Source organism: Notamacropus eugenii, chromosome 1 (genome assembly GCF_028372415.1).
Source record: "Notamacropus eugenii isolate mMacEug1 chromosome 1, mMacEug1.pri_v2, whole genome shotgun sequence".
Lineage (NCBI taxonomy): Eukaryota > Metazoa > Chordata > Mammalia > Diprotodontia > Macropodidae > Notamacropus > Notamacropus eugenii.
This window is the reverse complement of record NC_092872.1, coordinates 61,078,681-61,099,385: the sequence shown is the minus strand read 5'-3', so window position 1 is coordinate 61,099,385 and position 20,705 is coordinate 61,078,681. Positions and strand designations below refer to the sequence as shown.

Here is a 20,705-nt window from a genome sequence, read left to right as displayed (position 1 = left end):
GTCTCTAATAACATTCAGCAAATGTTCGTATTCAATTAGCAGACTACAAAAAATGGGACCACTGGTATTCTCATGTCATTTCTGACTTACTTTCTAGAGTATTTCTTTAGCCTCAAGTGCTCCAAACCTACAGAGGCTGCTTTTCAAGAGTTCAGTTTGAAAGTTCATAGAAAAAGTTAAGTGACCAAGTCTTGGGAACCATCAAGAAAGCAAGAATAGTAATGTTTTCCATAAGGGGTGTCTTAGGTGTCATTTCTAGGCCCTCTACAGGTATAAAATCAAACTACCTTTAGGGTAATTTGGAAGGCTCTGTCAGTATAGGTCCTCCTAAGAGCAGGATGGGGCAGCTAAATGTCCTCTGAGGGAAGAGTTGGTACTACTTAGCCTGGAGCGGCTTCTTTCTACAATTCTGGCACTAACCCTTATCTATTTTTACCTGGATTATTGATATAGTCTCCTAACTCTAATTTCTGTGTCCACTCTATGCCCCCTCCTATGTATCATTGACACTGGTATCTGTAAAACGCTTTTCTGACAAACCCACACTGTCCACATACTGTCCTGGTATAGTCACCCTCTAGTCAAAAGCTTCAGAGGCTTTCCACTGCTTGCAAAGACACCCAACAGCTTAATTCCAACTTAACTTTCTGGCCTTATCTCATCATACTCTTTTTCCTTTAATTATGTTTCAGCCAAACAAGCCTATTCTCCTATCCTGTTCTCATTCCACTGCTTCTGCTTTTTTTCTGCTGTTACAAGTTTTGTCAAAAGAATTTCTATTCTGAACTGAAAAACCAAATAAAAAGGGCATTTCTGTATACATAATATAAACAGAATATGGACTGCGTATAAAACTGCAGATCTCTATTATGCACACAGCTTGCTTTTTTAATTAAAAAAATTTCTTTTCAACTATCAAGCATTTATTTTCTCTGCCACCCAACTCCTCTCCCCAACCCCGCCCCCCCCCGGGAACAAAAAAAAGAAAAAACCCTTATAACCAATACAGCATAGTGAAACCAGTCTCCACGGTGGCTCATTCTGCCAATTGGTCCATCCCCTCTCTGTCCGAAGAAGGCACTTGCTTTTCCTTTTAATACCCTTCCCCCTGCAGCTTTCAGAGCTGTCCTGGGCTTCCTCCTGAAGCTGCAGCCCTAGACGCCCGGCAGGGGCAGCTTTCCCTCACCCCCCGACCCCCAAGGTTCAAGTCCCTCCCTCGAGCATCAGCGGCCGTGCGACCTCTTCCAGGCGGCTGCAGCCCCGACCCCGGTCTGGCCCCCTCTCCTTCCCTCCACTCTCGGGGCCCCTGGCTAGGTCCTCGCCTCGGAAGGAGGCCCGTCTGCACTGGACGCCAAGGCCTGGGCCGGCTGTCTGCCTCCGACTCCCTCTCGGCACCCCCGGGCCCAGGCTAGCGCACACAGTACCTGGCTCGGCCGAGGCGCTCGAGAGAAAACTAGCGGAACTGAATTACGTCAGAAAACAAGGAGGTTCAGCTACGGCTCCGTCAGGGTCTGGGGGTAGGACTTGGGTGGGGTAGATGGGGACGGTGGCGGGGCCGCCGGAGGGGCAGACGTGTCGGGTGACTTTGAGGGACCCGAGCCCAGCCGTCATCACTCTAGCGAGGTCAGCAGACATCCAGCGCGCGGGCGGTTATGGGGGCGGGGTGGGAGAGGAAGAAGGCCAGCGTTCTGTCACGGAGCATGCGCCAACGGCTCGCCGACCAATACGCGGCTAGTCCGGGACTCCCGCGCGAGCTAGGAATCCTACAGAAGATCAAACGAAGGGCGTGACCTCGGTTCGCTCACTGCACATGCGTGAGGAGGTTAGCGTCTTCTTAATGGAGAGCTACCGGAATGTAGAGGGGAAGGAGGGATAATAAGAAGCATGCCCGGGCCAGTAGAGACAGACACGAGGCGCAGGCCAGCAGAGGAGGGAGTCAGGTAGGGACGGGTATCACGTGGAGCGCGCGGACCCGAGGAACGGCTCCCCTTAACTAGGCCTCCGCAGGTACTTCCGGGTCGGCCCGAGGTCCTCCAACTGAAAACACTGCCACCGTTTCAGGGGAAGCCAATCGATGGTCGAAAGCATTCATTGTTGAGCATCATGAGGCTTGTCTGGAGATCGCCGAGGGCAGTGCTTGGGGATCGACCTGATCTCCTCCTCTGCATCTCACGTCTCTTTCTTTCAGAAACCTGGAGGATGAATTACTTTATTGATCCTCGGTTTCCTCATCTAAAAAAACGAAGATCCGAATGTATACACCACCTGTAACACTTTGTAAAGTCTTAAAGATGTGCGTACATGCGAACGTGTATGATCACCTTAGTAACAGCACTTCGGGTTCAAACTGAAAGGAGAATCCAGTTAACCGAAGCGTGCAAGGTTCTGGTATCGCCTGTCCCAGCCTGGGACGGTCCGGTAGTTCTGACTCGCTGAGGTCGTTTGGTTCAACCCTCCCGTTTTACAGGTGAGGACATGGAGGCCCGAGGGACGTGCAGTGTCCCAGAATTAGGGGGAGAGCTGGAATTGGAGCCCTGGGCATGTTCAGTCGCACCCCCTCTTTCTGGAGTGGTTTGCCATTTCCTTCTCCGTCTTATTTTATCGATGAGGAAACTGAGGCAAATAAGATTGAGGGACTTGCCCAGGGTCGCACAGCTACTAAGCGTCTGAGGCCAGATTTGAACTCAGCAAGGAGACCCAGCACTCTTCATTGTACCGCTTAGATGTCCCTAAATTAAGTGCTGTTTCTAGGCCCCAGGTCTGAGGGTTTGATTCTATCTTGACTGTAACTGTAACACCAGGGATGACATGGTATCACAGATCAGCCTTGATCTTTAGGTCGTGTCATTTAAGCATTTGTTAAATACCAACTCTGTCCAAATACTAGTATTGCAAAGAAAAAAAACTAAACTGTTCCTGCCCTTAAAGAGCTTATATTCTCCCAACAAACAACCCAGACCAGGGTTTGGCCTCCAGGCCACATGTGCCCATCTAGGTCCTCAAGAGTAGCTCTTGGACTCAGTCAAAAGACCACACCCACAGGTGGCCTTGAGGTGGCAAGTTCTCCACCTCTGAGCCAGACGCCAAGTAAATACAAAATATCAGGACAGAGACTACATCTGTGATTTCACTGATATAGAGAACTCCTTCCGCCAATGTAAGCCAGTGCTTTCTCTGTAATTTACAGTCTTGGAGAGTTGCCTAGAACACGGAGAGGTCCGCTGACTTGCTCGGCGTCCTACAAGCAGTAGGCATCAGAAGCAGAATGGCTATGTCCCAAGCCGGTTGTCTATCTGGTGTTAGATGCTCCCTCTCATGAAATAGAAAACATTTGTAAATTAAATTCAAAATAGTTTGGGGGTGTAATGCAAATGCAGTACCCACAGCAGCCACTATGGATCCACATTTTTTCCAGGGTAAATTCGCAAAACATAAACTCTCTTCCTCAAAGAGGAAACCAAGATATTTATTCAAACACAAGAAAGCCAAATCCATCATAGTAACAAAGAAATCTATACATATTATCAGTGCAGGGAGTACGGCCATCCCCAAACCTTCCCTCTGTTAAGTCTCCCCACAAACAAGGTCCCTTAGACAAAATCACTCCCTCTCTCACTCAGGCTAGCTGCTCTGCTCTCTCAGCTCCACCTCATTCTCTGTTTCTGCTGCACCCTTCCTGCTCCACTCATTCAGCAAGTTCCTCCCACCATCAGCTCCATGTGACTCAAGCTGTGGGCTGGACCAGAGCTCAAAGCAGGTTACATGGACTTATTAAGGGGTAGGGAAGATCTTCAAATTCGCTTACCATTACAGTGGTTGGGGGGGAAAGTACACTTACAATCAGGAATCAGGAAAGACCTTTAAGAAGTGATACTTGGAAGGATTCTACAGATTCTAAAAATCAGAAATGAGGAAGGAAAATATGGGTAACAGCCTCTCTGCAAAGGCACAGAGAAGAGAGATGTTTGGAGGAACAGAAGGTAGGCTGACTTGGCTAGAACCTAAAGGTTTGCAAAGTACTTTACACGTAACTCACAACTCTATAAAGTAGATGCTATTATAATGTCAAATTTACAGAGGAGGAATTTGAGGCTGAGCGAGATTAAATCATGCCCAGAATCACATGGCTATTATGTATCCAAGCTGAATTTGAACTTGTGTCTTTCTGACTTAAGTTCAACACCCTGCCTCATAGTGGTGAGAAATGTAAAGGGACTAACCCTAACCTCTCCCCCTTCCCCCCCCCCACCCCCCACTTAGAGGCAGACTTGCCTGTTGGATTAGGTTTAATGGTGAAATGAAGTACTCACAACTCAGCAGTTAAGAGTTGGAGGTTTATTCTGCCCTACCCAGCAATGATACTTAGTAGTTCTGATTACAGTCCCTCTGATCTCCAATACAAAAACTCATCTGGTCAGCAAGGCAGGATATAGCCACTCTTGTGGTCTTCAGACATAGACCAAGTCAAAACGAGGCTCAGCTTCACGAGTGGGACTTTTACGCCCTTAGAGGACTCAAAAGCCATGTCAGATGAGGCAGGGGCCGATTAATTCCAAGGCACAGCTTTGTCACCTTGCAGGGGAAATTAATCCCTGTTGTTTGGAAATGGGGGGGAATGCTGTTCCTATCATAGCCCTCACTGGAGTGATATAGTGAGTCAGAGACTGTGCAGGCCTCTGGGGATGCTGGAAGGGGACCCACTAAAAGGAAGAGGGGAAACCATTTGACAATCCTTAGACTTATGTTTCTGGGTCCTGTACTTTAAATAAAATTCATTCTGGTTTGATATTTTGTGAGCCTGCATGCTCATAAGTGGTCACCAAGGTAGTTGGTGCTATCATTAGGGAATTATCAAAGATTGGAAGTTTCATCTGGGTGGGGCCAATGAACCAGAGAAGTGAGGAGTCCCTAAAGCAGAAGTAGGCCCTTCATGTCAAAAGGGAGCCTCTGACACAGGATTGTATTTTGAACTAAATAGATTTTTTCAAAGTTTTCATGCATGTTATTTCATTTGATCCTCACAGCATCCTAGTGAAGCCAAGACGACAAGCATTATTATCTGTCTTATGTAGTAGAGAACAAACCCAGAGAGCTTAAATGACCTGCCCATGGACCACTCAGTAGCCAGTGACACAGGACTCCGTCCAAGGTCATTGCTAATGCTTTACTTTTTCCATCTATGCTCCACCTTCAGTGTTAAATGATTCACCTATTCAAAGGGTTTCCTTACTGTTGAGCTTTGGTGTTTTCACCTCCCAAAATTTTTACTATTTAAATTAAGAAAAGTTGAAAGAACAGGCCTGTATCACTTATGTCCCAGGCCTTCAAGAATAAAAATCAAGCCTTAAGTTGCATGACATGGGTAATGAGCTGTGGTGAATTGTTTTTTAATGCAAAATTTACTTGTATTTTATGGCATCTTTGCTAACTACTTACTTTCTCTTTTATCAAGTTGTAGTGTTACAGTAACAGCTGGCTGTTAGTTCTCTGTCCCCAGTCACTCCCCATGGGCTTTGTGTTGTGAATATTATCTGAGGCTCATGAACGTAGCACCTCCCGGTAGCCTACTAGTGGCAGCTTGCCACTTTAGCAATGTAACCTTCAGCCTGTGAGGAAGAATGGTAACTTCACCATGTTGTTATTCAGTCATATCTAATTCTTTGTAACTCTGTGGACCACAGCATGCCAACCCCTTCTATCCTCTACCATCTCTCCAAGTTTATGTTCATTGTTTCCATTTATTTCATTATAGGCAATGAGATAAGATAGACTAGGCCAGTTTTTACAGCACTTGTAGAAACCAGTTCAGAATGCCATAGTTGAAAAAGGTGAATCTTAGTAATCATTTCACCTTCGTTTTATAAGGGAGAAAAATGAAACCCACAAATAAGTAAGCTAAGTAACTTGCCTAAGGTCATACAAAACTAGAACTAGTTCTTTCAAGGACACCATGCTGCTTTTCTGTACTTTTCAGCTCTGTGGGCATCTTTTAACCGATTTTTCCCTGATTGATACATCTATCCAACTTATCAAGTCAGTTTATTCTTGGTCCATGATTCTTTTGGTGTTTTTTTTGATGACTTCTCAGAGTTTCTTTTTTTTCTTCTCTCTACCTAATCTGAACTTATCCCCTCTCCTTGTTGGAAAATTTGATCTATAAATATTCTTCTGAACTGAATGCTTTTCTCTTTTTTGTAACCTCTCTCCCTTCTCCCTCCATTGTGGACCCTTTGCCTCTGATCTTTAAGCCATTAAAGTGTCTCTTCATGAAGAAAAGGAGGTATTTGATCCCATACGTATCCAAGTTGCTACTAATTAAATTCTCCCTACTTCCTAAGGTTCCTTCTAAGCAGCAACTTACCTTTTCATACCAAGTTCTTTTGCGCATGGAATCATGGATTCATAGAATCATAGTTTTAGAAATGGAAGGGATTTTAGTGGTGACCTCTTTTTTACGGTTGAAGAAACTGAGGCCCAGAGGGATTAACATGTAGGTAGTAAATGGCAAAGCTAAGATTTGCACTGAACTCCTCTAACTCCATATCCATTGCTTTTCCCACTGCATCTTGCTTATCTCACATGTTCAAGTGCTTGGTTTACACAGAATCACAGATTTGGAAGAGACCTTCAAAGCCATATAGTCTAATCCATAATAAGAATCCTCTCCACAAGGTCACTGATAAATGATCTTATGGAGGGGATTGACACTGACGAACAGCCGTACAACTTCTTCTTAAAGATCTCCAGTAGTGAGGATCTCTCTTTCTCTTGAACCAACAGATTTCAGTTTTAAACAACTCTTTGTCATGAGGACGTTTTTCTTTAGATTGAAGCTAAGTAAGCCTCTCAGTAATTTTCATCTATTGTTCCTAGTATTGGGGATGTAACTGATTCAATAAGGTAGATGTTTTTGGAGGGTTGGGCTTTTTCCCCCATTTTAGTCGCATGGATTTATACTGATCCATGTTCTCCTTGTGACAAATGGCTCACATTTTCAAGATACCCGGTTGGGGTTATAAAGGTTACTCTGTGTGTTGTCGGGAAATAGATCCAAAGTAGCAGGCCAATATGGGGATTCAGTCCATGAAATTACGTTCAGTAAATCAGGAGTTCTGAGATCTGTTCCAGTGATTAGGACTGACCACTTTTCATGCTGTGTCCCAGGCTTCTGTCATGGGTAGAGAAGAAATGAACAGAAATGTAGTAGTACCCACGTTGGGTGTGGCTAGGGAACTAAGATTTGCTTTTGTCTAAAGATTTGTCTTTTGACTTTTTGAAAGGAAACATGGCATAGTAGATGAAGAGAAGGCTTCAAAACCAGAAAGACCTGAGTCCAAAAAATACTGGTTCTGTGACCTTGGTCACTGTGACCATAGTCTGTCTCAGAGTTCCAGGCAGCTCCCTAAGACAAGCAGGATAGCTTTGAAAGTTACACATTAAATTTGTTATATACTTAAAAATAATATCATAGATTCACAGTATATAGAAATCTTTATTTTATTTGGTGTTTGTTAAGATCAAGATTAGAACTTTAAAAAAAGAATTAGAAGAAAACCAGACTTCTCTGTGTGTTCTAAAATACTGAATACAAAGTAGTGGCAATTCACTATTGTAGCATTAGGATGATATTGTCTTGATAAGAAGGCTTTATCAGGCCAGACATTTCTTTTAAAAATTTACCCCTTTTAAGAAATGCATATATTAATTTGAGTAAAAAATAGCCACGTTTGTATTTCTCTTGTTCTGATTGTCTTTATACTTTTGTATATATATTTTTGCTGCTATTAATAGTAGATATTAAAAAAAACTCCAGAGTTGGAGTGCTTAACCTGTAGTACAGAAACTTGTCTTTTTGTTTGTTTGTTTATTTTTTGGAGGCAATCAGGCTGAAATGACTTGCCCAGGGTCACACAACTAGTAAATGTCTGAGGTCAGATTTGAACTCAGGTATTCCTGGGCTGGAAGAACTTGTTTTTTAAAAATATTTTAATAATTGTTTTCTCTTGCAATTCTATGATTTTTATTTTACATACTTAAAAATATTAATCTGAAAAGGTGTTCATCATTTTTATCAAAATGCAAAGAAGTCCATAAAAAAAAAGTTGAGGGTGCTTCTTCTAAAGATGGGTGTATCCTCCAACAAAGAAGCCAACCCAAATTAGTAGAGGGAGTTCTTTCATACATGAGTTTCGTATACCAGTAAAATCACAGGTCTAGTCTCTATGGCTAGTTAAGGAAAGTGGCCTGTTCTTCAGTTGGTGTTTCAAATGTAAAAATACTAATGTATGATGTAGGAGATAGGTAGGCAGTCTTACAGTGTGGGCAGAATGTGGGCTCTTAAGCAGGTTAGCCTCTACCAGAAAAAAAAATCCATATATCAGCAGAGTAGGGAAATTGAATGGAATATAAATAATTTTCAGAAAAGAAAATTAAAATTGTCAATAATTACTTGTAAAAATGCCTGACCATCTCTAAGTAAGCAAAGAGATGCAAATTTGAACAACTTTAAAGTGGCACTTCATACCCATCAAGCAAACTAAACAAAAAAATTATAAGAAATGGACCTCAGTTCTGTTGGGGTTGTGAAGAAGCAGGTGTACCTATTTATTGTTGTAGAATTGCAAGTTTATACTATATTTTTGGAGCACAATCTGGCAGATCTGGGTGAGTTATAAAACTAAGCATACCCTTTGGCCCAAAAGTGCCACCTAGGGAATAATCCCTAAAGGTATTACTTAAAGAAAAAGAGAAAGAGTGAAAGAGAACTATCTAGTAGTTTCCTTTTATAGCAACCTTCTGTGTTATGAAAAACTGGAAACAACCTAAATGTCTAATAGTAGAGGAATAATTAAATAAATTGTGGTACACCAATATAATGTAATATAATGCTATTGAGATGGACATGTTTGAAGAATACAAAAGAATTTAGAAAGATATTTATGAAATAATGTGAGTTATAAAAAAGCACAACCTGAAAAATGTAGTACATACTATGACCACTAATTAAGATAAGAGGAAAAGTAAATGAGAATGAATGGACAAAGATCCTGATGGATCTTTTGAGGAATGACTAAAAAACTATTGTACCTGGAGGACTTATATGAACTGATGCAAAGTGAAATGAGCAGAACTAGGAGAATGTTGTATACAGTAACAGCGGTATTATAAGAATGGTCAATTGTGAAAGACTTGGCTATTGTGATCAAGACAATAATCTGAGACAGTTTCAAAGGACCTATGACGAAAAATGCTATCCACCTTCAGAGGAGAACTGTTCAACTCTGAATGTAGATTAAAAATTCCTTTTGTACTTTCTTTTTCTTTTTTTTTTCTCCTGTGTTTTCTTTTGTAACCTGGCTATACGGAAAGATGTTTTGCATGACTTCACATTTATAATCTGTATCAAATTGCTTGCTTCCTTAAGAGGTAGGGGAGGGACAGAAGGGAATAATTTGGAACTCAAAATTTTTAAAAATGAATGTTAAAGATTTTTTACATGTAATTGAGAAATATTTAGTGAAATGAATAAAAATCTATTTAAAAATAAAAGTAAAAACTGTTGTAAAGCATATGTTCTGGCGCTGTCTCCCAGAGCTAGATATCTCTCCACTCTGTGTTGTGGAGGACTCTGAGGGGTTGAATTGTTTCTCTTTTTTAGTGCCATTGGTGCACACCCCCAGTGGCTATGTTCCTCCTCCTAGGGAGGGACTTATGACTACCACTATAGTTCCATTTAGCTACTTAACATCAAGTAACTTTTACAAAGGGAAATATATTTCAAAGACAGTAGAAATGTACTATTTCCACCCCCTACATATAGGAACATATTCTTCCCTGTACTGCCTTACTCTAGGGAAACAGGCTCAAAATTCAGCTTAGTTCCTATATAACATCAGTTCTAAAAAGTTCATGTCTAAAATAGGCATCTCTGCTGAGAAGAGTCTTTGTCTTAGCTATTGCTGTGCCAGGATCTAAAGGTCAATACCAAAGTTTGCTCCTTGGGGATGTGATGTTGCAGTGGCTGCAAAACCTAGCCTGTGACTTGTTCTCTTGATCTTTTGAAACTCTTGAGGTCAGAGATTCCACTCTCTTTACCTAAAGTACACAATGATAAACAAATAGGCTAAAGACTCAGGCTGGTTTCTTTGGGGATATATGGTCACTTACCAGACACAGTGGGGAAAGAGTCTCCCAAGAATGATAGGCAGAAGTGGAATTGTATGATTCTGAAAGGCCTTTTTAATGCCTCTAAAGCCAATGAAAGAATCTTCCCTTCTACCATGTGGCTAGTTGACTGCAATATCTATGCAGGCTCCATATTTAACCAAGGTACTTCATTACATCACAATTCTCCCAGAAGTAAAAGGCTGCATTAGCCAAACAACAGATGGGGTCTGTACAGGTGCCAGATCCCCCATTATACTGCTATGATACCTTACACATTTAAATTGACTTGTTAGTTGCAAAGCAAGTTTACTTGGTGATATTATTTGTCATTAAGTTTTTAACAAAACATTTTAAAGATGAAGAAAAAAATGGAACAAGCAAAACTTTATGGCTGCAAATCTAGAGTTTGTACTTAATGAAGAATATAAGATACAATAAAGAAAGGAAGACTTATAATACGTAGATGAAGAATCAAACTCAAAAAATTAATTTCTTGGCAGCCTTCTGTTCTAAAATGAGTTGAGATAATTTGTAACAGGAAATCTTTTAACACAGGATTTTAACCCTTTTGGTGTCATGTGCCCTTTTGTCATGGAAATCTATGGACCCGTTCTTTGAATAATGTTTTTAAATGCATGAGTTTTTAGTAGATATGACTAGAACCCAAATACTAACATATTGAAGCCTAGAAGGAATAGTACATGCAGATTCTTTTTGTTCTCTTTAATAGCCCCCAAACATCCATTCAGACACCTCAATTTTTAAACAGTTTTGAGAAGAAAAATTTTTGATCCAAAAATAAAATCTAGTTAAAGTATTATGAGGAAGGATTGTATCACATATGAAACCTCTAACAGTACATAAGCTTTCCTCATAGTAGTCTTCCTAAACAAATACTTCTGTAGACACACTGAAACCATACCTGAGGTGTCAGTTTCTTAGCTGCTGTAAGATCAGTTGACAGGATCAACCACCATTTATACCATACTCTCTTGGCCCCAAGGAAAAGAACTGGAGTTGCCTCCCTTTGGAAATGGGATATGATCCCTTGTTGTTACCACTCCCAGGAGGCAAAACAAAGCATCATGAAAAGAATTTGCATGAAGAAATAAGAACAAAACAAAATGAAATGTAGCAAATGCCCTTTTTACTGGAGAAGAAACAGCAAATGTACAGGGATAGTACAGAAACTTTTCACTCCAGTAGGTGGGGCTGTGACCTCTCACTATCAGATGGACAGCGCATTCTAGATTGATGCTCAGCTGATTTTCCTCAGGACTGTGATTTGTTCCTTTCTACTTTTCTCTTCTCTTTCTCATGATGCTTTGTGGTTTCATATTGTACTATTTTACTGAATACTGCCGTGTCAATGTCTTGTCAGTGATCTCCACTGATGGATAATGGAAAATAGAAGAAAATGATTAACAGGAAGCTTAAAGGAGAAGGCTGTACAACCTGGGGACAAAAATGCATCAGGAAAGGCTAATTAAAATGGGAGAATAGCAAGTCTTTTAATCATTAAATCTGTAGTAGTGAAGTTGAACAATGGGATTTACCCACTGCTGAAATTAAACTAGAGATCTTGCTGTCATCCAAGATGATATTCAGTGGGATGGTATATGGGAAGAGGGACCAGTAAACAAGTTAGCATATTGGAATTGCAACACCAGAAAAGCAGAAGCGATTTCAAGCCTCCTCATGAAGGGCAATCAACTCATCTATATAAACTATATCTATGTTAGATAACTTAGGAAAAGCATGAAAACTCAAATATAAATATCAGGTTATAGCTTTTTCATAGACTATAGAAGGTAAGACCAAAAGTGGCAAAGGAGGTGTATGACCATGTGAGCATCATGCGGTCTCTTCTACCTCTAGGATAATTTAATTCTGCGGTACTCACCAAAGAACCATTTATTTGAACAAAAACCTGTACTCCAGAAACCAATGTTGGATGTAATGTCAGAAAAATATATTATTTTATCAATGGAAATGACACTAAAGAAATGGCATCTGTCTTTTTACTGTACCCCATGGAATACTAGACCTTTATATCTGATTTGCAATTAGAATGGAAGCTCATTGAGAGCAGAGACTGTCTTGCTTTTTTATTTCTATCTCCACTATTTATACCTACTCAATACTTAAAAATGCTTTTTTCATTCATTCTATACATTGCAACTTATGTCGATAATATGATTATTTGTATAATGGAGTTGAACTAGTGCATCTTGGTTGTTTCCAGTCTATATTAGTCTGTTCAGTGCAGAAAATTGAAAATGTATTCTTATTTCAAGACTCCCTTCAATGAAGACTTTTCTTAAAGACCAGGTAAATCACCAGAAATCAAATAGTAAACTATACATAACTTATGAAATAAAATAATTTGTAACCTTCATAAAGCAACGTAAAACACATCCCCTCACCAATTCATGTGTCAGTGGGGGAAAAAGAGTGGGTCAGGATATGAGTGGCGATGGGGAAGAAGAAGGTGGAGAAAGTCACACTCTAAAATCTCAAGGTAGTGTTGCCTTGTGTTACTGCTAGAAAACTTGTCTCAGCGTTCTTTGCCTCCTTTGTTGTCACTGGACAAGTCTCTGCCCCATTGGAATCAATCCTAGCTAACCCCACCTTCTACCTTACAGCAAGCTACCTACTCTTTACCTCCACTACAGTCAATTCTAGCCAACTGCTTCTCTAGCTATGGTCCTCAAAGCACTTCTCTGCCCTTTTGACCTCCACAGTTATTTTATCCCCAAACTGCCCTGCCTCATTACCTCTGACGCTGGTGCTTTCCTCAGTCTTCACTGCCACTCAGTGAAGCTAGGCTACACTTCTTTCCCCTGCTTCAAGTTACCTTTCAGATTTAGACTTCTCAGGACAAAAGACTGGGGACTATTGATTGTTAAGGCTCTTTTTGAAATTGCCTTTTTCAGAGATGATACTTCAGACTTTTTTGAACTATATAGCAAACTCCATTCCACTTTCCAAGGCTTCTGCTTTAGGTATTATCTCATATTATCTCATTTAATTTTCATGAACAACTCTGCAAGATAGGTGCTGTTACTATCCCCTTTTACTGCTGTGGAAACTGAGGCAAATAGAGATTAAGTGATTTGCCCAGGATTACATAGCTAAGTATCTGAGGCAGGATTTGAATCTGGGCCTTCCTGAATTATGCCACCCAGCAGTTTACACAGCATTTCTCATATATGTCCTTTTCTCTCCATTCACAGTCACAATCCTAGTTCAGGCCCTTGTCACCTATAGCTTGGACTACTGCAATTTTCTTCTAATTATTCTTCCTCCTTTGAATCTCTCCACAATATAGTCCATCCTCCACTCTGCTGCCAAAATGATTTTTCTAAACCAAAGATTTGACCATATCACCTAATAGGCTTCCCTAATAGCTCCAAGATCAAATATAAACCCTTTTTTTGTCACTTGTATTGTTGTTCAGTTATTCTATCATGTTCAGCTCTTTGTGACTCATAAACCACAGTACACCAGCCCTTCTATCCTTCACTAATCTCTCAAGGTCTGTCCTTATAGTCTTTGTTTCCATGACACTATCTATCTGTCTCATCCTCTGCCATTTCCTTTTGCCTTTGATTTTTCCCAGCATCAGAGTCTTTTCCAATGAGTCCTGTCTTCTTATTATGTGGCCAAAGTATTTAAGCTTCAATTTCAGTATTTGACTTTTTAGTGAATAACTTGAATTAATTTCTTTAAGTATTGACTGATGTGATCTCCTTGCTGTCCAAGGGACTCTCAGAAGTCTTCTCCAGACCCACAAATGAAAAATGTTGATTCTGTGTCTCTCAGTTTTCCTTACAATCCAACTCACAGCTATACATTGTTACTGGAAAAACCATAGCTTTGACTATACCTGCCTTTGTTGGCAAAGTGATATCTGTGCTTTTTAGTATGTGTCCAGATTTGCCATAGGTTTCTTTCTGAGAAACAAATGTCTTTTAATTTCATGGCTGCAGTCACTGTCTGCAGTGATCCTTGAGCCCAAGAATATAAAATCTGACAGTTTCCATTTCTTCTCCCTCTATTTGCCAGGAAGTGATGGGAACAGTTGCCAAAATCTTAGTTTTTTTTTTTCATGTTAAGCTTCAAGCCAGTTTTTATACTTCCTTCTTTTCTCTTATTAAGAAGCTTCCTAATTCTTCACTTTCTGCCATCAGAGTAGTATCATCTGCTTATCTGAGATCATTGATATTTCTCTCAGCAGCATTATTTCTTGCTTTTGATTTATCTAGCCTGGCATTTCTTTTGAAGTACTCTGCATATAGGTTAAATAAATAAGGTGATAATATGCAGACTTGTTGTAGTTCTTTTCCAATCTTAAATGATTTGTTCCATGTTCAGTTCTAACTTGCTTCTTGATCCACATGGAAGACAATAACATGATCTGGTACTCCAATCTCTTTGAAAACTTGCCACATTTTGTTGTGATCCACATAGTCAAAGGCCTTAATGTAGTCAATGAAGTAGAAGTAAATGTTTCTTGGGAACTCCCTTGCTTTCTCCATAGTCCAGCAAATGCTGGCAATTTGGTCTCTAGTTCCTCTACCTCTTTGAAAATCAGCCTGATCTTATGATAATTCTCAGGTCATATATTGCTGAAGCTTACCTTGCAGGATCTTGAGTGTAACTTTGCTGGTGTGTGAAATGAGTGCAATTATTCAGTGATTTGAACATTCTTTGCCATTGCCCTTCTTTAGGATTGGGACATAAACTGATCTTTTCCAATCCAGTGATCACTGCTGAGTTTTCCAAACTTGCTGGCATGTTGAATACAGTACTTTAACAGCACATCTTTTAGGATTTTAAATAGCACACCTGGAATTTTATCATTACCACTAGCCTTACTGATACCAAGGCTTCCTAAGGCCCACTTAATTTTATTCTCCAGGATGTCTGACTCTAGATCAGTACTCCATTCATTGTGGTTATTGGTTGATGTTAAGATCTTCCTTGTATAGTTCTTTGGTGTAACCAACTTCTTAACCTCTTCTGCTTCTGTTTGACACTTAAAATTCTTTATAACCTCACACCTTCCTACCATTTCAGGCTTCTTACACTTTTTTCTACGTTCTTTACATTCCATAAGAAGTAGTCCCTGTCCTCATAGAGCTTACAGATGAGTAAGGGGGTGTGACACACAAATAACTGATCCATAATAATACATGACAAGTATATAAGAAATGCAAGGGATGTTGAAAGAAGAAAGGGATCAGGAAAGGCTTCCTCATGGACATGGCATTTTGGTGGGCAGGAATTCAGTAGGCAAAGAAGGGAGATACTAGTATCAGAAGAAGTTTGAAGGCAGAAGAGTTCAGCTTTTCTCTTCATTGCTATTGCCTTCACTGAAACTTCTCTTTTTCTAAGTCAAAGGAAAGGATGTTTCCATATTTGGCCAAATATCTATGCCTGTCACCTCCATGTTTACTAGTAGATGGTGGTTTACAGTGGTGTCAAATTTCTTTATCCTAGTCCAGACTAATTAGTCTTGTGTGCCTGGAGCCATATGTGAACCCAGAAAACAGTCCATATCAGATAAGTTTGGCTTTCTACGTTATCATCCAAACTCAAAACAAACTTGAGGCAAAAATATTAGGCTCCCTTCTTATTGTTATTGCATGGAGGTGATGCCATGACTTGCGAGTGAATTGGATTTAAGTTGAGGGAGGGCTATGCAATGTCATCAGCCTCACTTCTCCTCCAGAGCCATTTAGGTCCAGATACACATCAAGAAGACTGGAGATGACCCCCAGATACAGTGGTAGACCTTGGGCTTTTAAAGCTAAGGTCTTTAGCAGGCCTCACTTTGACTAAGGCACCTAAACCACATGAGTTGATAAAAATCAATCCCAAACATTTATTGAGTGCTTTCTATATTCAAGGAACACAAGCTTAGCAGGGCAGGAATCTTGAATTAATTAGACCCCAGAAATAGACTGGAGGCCCAAATGGAAGCCTGGAAAAGCTTACTTAGTAACATAAAGAGGTTCAGCTGGTATAGATAATGATTACTTTGCCTCCTGAGCTTAGTTTTGTTGCAGTGCATTTCCCCCTCTATTCATATGTATAGACTAGACAGTATTTTAGAACTGAAAAGGAGAGGTGGCTTTGAGGGAGGTCCCCAACCGTAGATCCCTTGGCAGTCTGCTGGGAAAGCCACCTCTTTGTAGGAATTCTTAACCTTTTTTGTGTCATGGACCCCTTTTACTGTTGTACTTTGTTGCCTATGTTCATAAGAAGGAAAGGGTAAAATTCAGTTACAGGCTGGTGAAAATTTGTTGTTTAGTCATGACCCAATATGGGGTTTTCTTGGCAAAGATACTCTGAGTAGTTTGCTATTTCCTTTTCCAGTGGAATAAGCAGAGGATAAGTGATTTGTCCAGGGTCACATAGCTGGTGAATCTGAGACCAAATTTGCACTCAGGTCTTCCTGACTCCAGGCCCAGTGCTCTATCCATTGAACCATCTAGCTGCCTAGTGAAAATAAAGGTTGTTCTGGTTTGGCTTTTTTCCCCCTCTCATCCAGTTCATAGACCCTCTGAAATCTATCTATGGACCTCACTATGGGCCTCATGTTAAGAATTCCTGTTCTATATGGGTAATGACTATGACTAAGTATGGTTTAGATGCCAGAAATTAAATGGGGGTACATAGGGATTTGCTAGCTCTAAGCCAGGGTGAGTTCAGAGATCCGAAACCCAGTAACCAGAAGATGGAATGGTTGAAGTTGCTCTCTGTGACCCAGAGAGCACAGCACTTGGGGCAAGTACTCTCCTTTTGGAGAATGGACCTCTTCTAGCCAAAGAGCTGAAAGAAAAGGGACCAGTCTTAATGAGGGTTTTTTTTTTTTTTTTAAAAGGGAGACTTTTTTTCACTTAGAAAGGTTTTGTTTTGACCAATACAGTGGCTGGATGTTTTAAGGCCCATTTTCCAAAACAGCTAAGCATCTGACCTTTAAAAATAAGAGCATGGCAGAACCCTCTCCACTTAGTAAGAGATAGTAACCTCTCCTCCCTCCCCCCTCAGGGACACTGAATCTGGAAGCAAAGGGAAGCTCCACAGCTTTGTGCATGGCAGAGCTATGTCTGGGAGCAAGCAGCAGTGATACTGGAGTAGTGGAGCAAAGCTGAGCAGCAGCAACGCAAGAGAAGACCAACAGAGAATAAAAACTGGTAGAGATAATATGTATCCAGTAAAAGTGTGCATCTGGTGGGAACTATATGTAACACAGGACCAGCAGGGAACAGGCCTGGGAGGAGCTACATGATGACACTACCAGGAGGCATCAGTCACGTACCCCTGTATGCATCAACCTTGGCCACAGATGTTTCCTATATGTGAGACCCTTCTTGAATGTGCTCTAAGCCACATTTGTTTTCTATATGTATTCATTCTTCCCATAGATGTTACCTATATTTGTGGAAGACTGTGATTTAGGTTCATGGAAGAAATGCTTTATTGCTATTTTCTTTCCTATGCTATTTTTATTAAATGCCTTGTTTTATACTATTTGTGTCCTCTGGCTAACTGCTAAAGTAAATACATTGGTTGAGGCTGATGGTTTTGAGTGGATGTGTGCTCACAAAATACCGGGCCAGTTGGAGGTTGTTAAATAGCTAGGAAGAGGGGATGAGCATAGGGAGAAAAGAGTCCCAGAAAGAATCTTAAATATGATTAGAGTCTAAAGTTGGGAATACAAAGTAAGCCACAATTCCTTCTACCAGAGAGCTTTTTAGGTGTAGGAACATGTCATATGTATATACATACAAATATATATATGCCTTCACAACATCTCTCATATTTCTTCCCCCTCCCCTGCCTCCTCTTCCCCTCTTTTCCCCTCTGCCTCCCACGTCATGCCTGACCTACCTGCTACTTGGTCCCTGCCTCAAATCTCCCCCACTCCAATCCATCTTCCACTCAGATCTTCCAAAAATTTGTGTCTGACCCAAAAGTTCCCAAAATTACTTGGCCTACCACTTCCATTAAAAAAAGTACTTAGCACTAAAAATCTTCCTTTAACATTTAACCCTTTAACATCTTTTTAAAAATTTGTGTCATTTCAAAAAATATAATTTTTTACAATCATGCATCTTAAATTTAACAATTTATTGTAAATTTGTGGGGTTTTTTCTGCACTGAAATTTTGGTGACACAAAATTGTGTCATGTAACCGTATAGTATCATATTGTAAACAAGTCATTACAGGCACATATTCCTGCCAATGCATGTTGGACTTCCGGACAATGTGTGACACACTCACCTGCTGGCACTTGCTTTTTAAGACCTGTAGTCGGACTTGACCACTGATAGGTTATAACTTGTATGTTGTGTGTTTATTTGGAAAATAATGTAATCATTATGACTTTAACTCTGTTATACAACAGATGAAACATGTACAAATGTTTTTTCAATATTTTCTTATGTTCTCTTTCCTTATACTTCCATTGTCCCCTTATTTTTATTCAATCTTCCCCCCCCCCCCAGTTGCATGTGAGGCTACTAACAACCCCCCTAGATCATTCCAGCATCTCCTAGGGGCAGTATCGCCCTCTTTGGGAATCTGCCATATCACTACCACCATCCTTACCCCTCTTTCCCCCCTAAATCAATAAACTCCAGTGGTTCCCTTTTACCTCCAAGATCAAATATAAAGTTTTCTGTTTGGTTTTCAAAGTCACTGATAACCCAGACCTTTCCTACCTTTCTAGTCTTCTTACACCTTACTCCCTTCCACATACTTAGCAATCCAGTAACCCTGGCCTCCTTGCTATTTCTCACACTGGACACTCCATCTCCTGGCTTCACATCTTTTCATAAGCTGACTCCAATCCTGGAATAGCTTTCTCTTATCTCTGTCTCCTAGCTTCCTGGACTTCCTTCCTGCATTAGCTAAAGTCCCATCTTCTACAAGAAGCTTTTCCTAAGGAATATATATGGACAGAGGGCACTGGTATGAGTTGAATATGAAGAGATTTATCTAAAAAAAATAAAATTGAGGGGTGGAAGAGGAATGTACTGGGAGAAAGGAAAATGGAGAGGTAGAATGGGGTAAATTAACTCACATAAAAGAGGCAAGAAAAAGTTTTCACAGTGGAGGGAAGAAGGGGGAGGTAAAGGGGAATGAGTGAATCTTTCATCAGAATTGGCTGAAAGAGGGAATAACATACACACTCAATTGGGTATAAAAAGCTATCTTACCCCACAGGAAAGTTGGAGGGGAAGGGGATAAGATAAGGTGGGTGAGGGGTAATAGAAGGGGGGCAGATTGGGGGAGGGGGTACTCAGAAGCAAAACTCTTTTGAGGAGGAACAGGGTGAAAGGAGAGAAAGAATAGAATAAATAGGGGAGACTAGGATGGCAGGAAATACAGTTAGCAGTAGTAACTAAAAAAAATTTGAAGCAAGTTTCTCTGATAAAGGCCTCATTTCTCAAACATATAGAAAATTGAGTTAAATTTATTTTAAAAAGAGCCATTCCCCAACTGATGAATGATCAAAAGATAAGAATAGTTTTTCAGATGAAGTAATCAAAGCTCTCTATGTCCATATGAAAAAAATGCTCTAACTCGCTATTGAGTGGAGAAATGCAAATTAAAACAATTCTGAGGTGCTACCTATTAGAGTGGCTAATAGGATAGAAAAGGAAAATGACAAATGCTGGAGGGGGAGTGGGGAAAGTGATATATTAATGCATTGTTGGTGGAGTTGTAAACTTAAGCCAACCATTCTTTAGAGCAATTTGGAACTATGCCCAAAGGGCTCTAAAACCAAACATATCCTTTGACCTAGCAATGCCACTACTAGGTCTGTATCCCCAAAGAGATAAAAAGCAAAGGAAAAGGACCTATACGTACAAAAATATTTACAGGAGCTCTTTTCTGGTGACAAAGAATTGGAAACTGAGGGGATGCCCATCAACAGGGGAAAGCTGAACAAAATGTGGCATGTGATTATGATAGAATACTATTGTGCTATAAGAAATGAAGAGCAGGATGCTCTCAGAAAAATCTGGAAAGACTTACATGAGCTGATGCAAAGTGGAGTATACTTTGTACAAAGTAAAGGCAATATTATAAAATGATCAGCTGTGAATGATTTAGCTATTCTCAGCTGTACTGTGATCGAAGATAATTCGGAAGGACTCATGATGAAAAATTATATCCATCCCCAGAGAAAGAAGTGATAGCGTTTGAATACAAATTGAAGCATACTTTCCTTTGCTTTATTTTTCTTGAGGATTTTTTTGGTCTTTTTTCTTTCACAACATGACTGTTATGGAATATTTTGCATGATTATGCATGTATGACCAATGTAAAATTGCTTGCCTTCTTGTGGGGGAGGGAAGAAGGGAGAGAATTTGGATCTCAAAATTTTAAAAACGAATGTTAAAAATTGTTTTTACATGTTAAATAGGGAAAAAATAAAATAATAAATAAATAATGCTACAAAAAAATCAATCTTAATTTAATGCTTTCTTTTTGAGACGACCCTCAATTTATCTTG

At 40.2% G+C, this 20,705-nt stretch overlaps 1 protein-coding gene and 1 long non-coding RNA gene across 11 annotated transcripts in view; one reads left to right on the top strand and one right to left on the bottom strand.

The window, feature by feature from the left end:
* ZDHHC4 (zDHHC palmitoyltransferase 4) overlaps window positions 1-2,015 on the bottom strand; it is a 38,617-nt gene extending 36,602 nt beyond the window's left edge. Inside the window, exon 1 of one of the 10 annotated variants that reach the window (XM_072604086.1) lies at window positions 1,425-2,015. The gene's annotated coding sequence lies outside the window, so the exon portion shown is untranslated. The remainder of the gene's footprint in view (window positions 1-1,424) is intronic. The other 9 variants (XM_072604045.1, XM_072604004.1, XM_072603996.1 and 6 more) reach the window with 9 other exon arrangements.
* Window positions 1,998-17,758, top strand: LOC140500962 (uncharacterized). Its single transcript, XR_011965991.1, has 2 exons — window positions 1,998-2,467; window positions 17,227-17,758. It is a non-coding gene; the product is annotated as an uncharacterized lncRNA (long non-coding RNA).
* The last annotated feature ends 2,947 nt before the right edge of the window (window positions 17,759-20,705 follow it).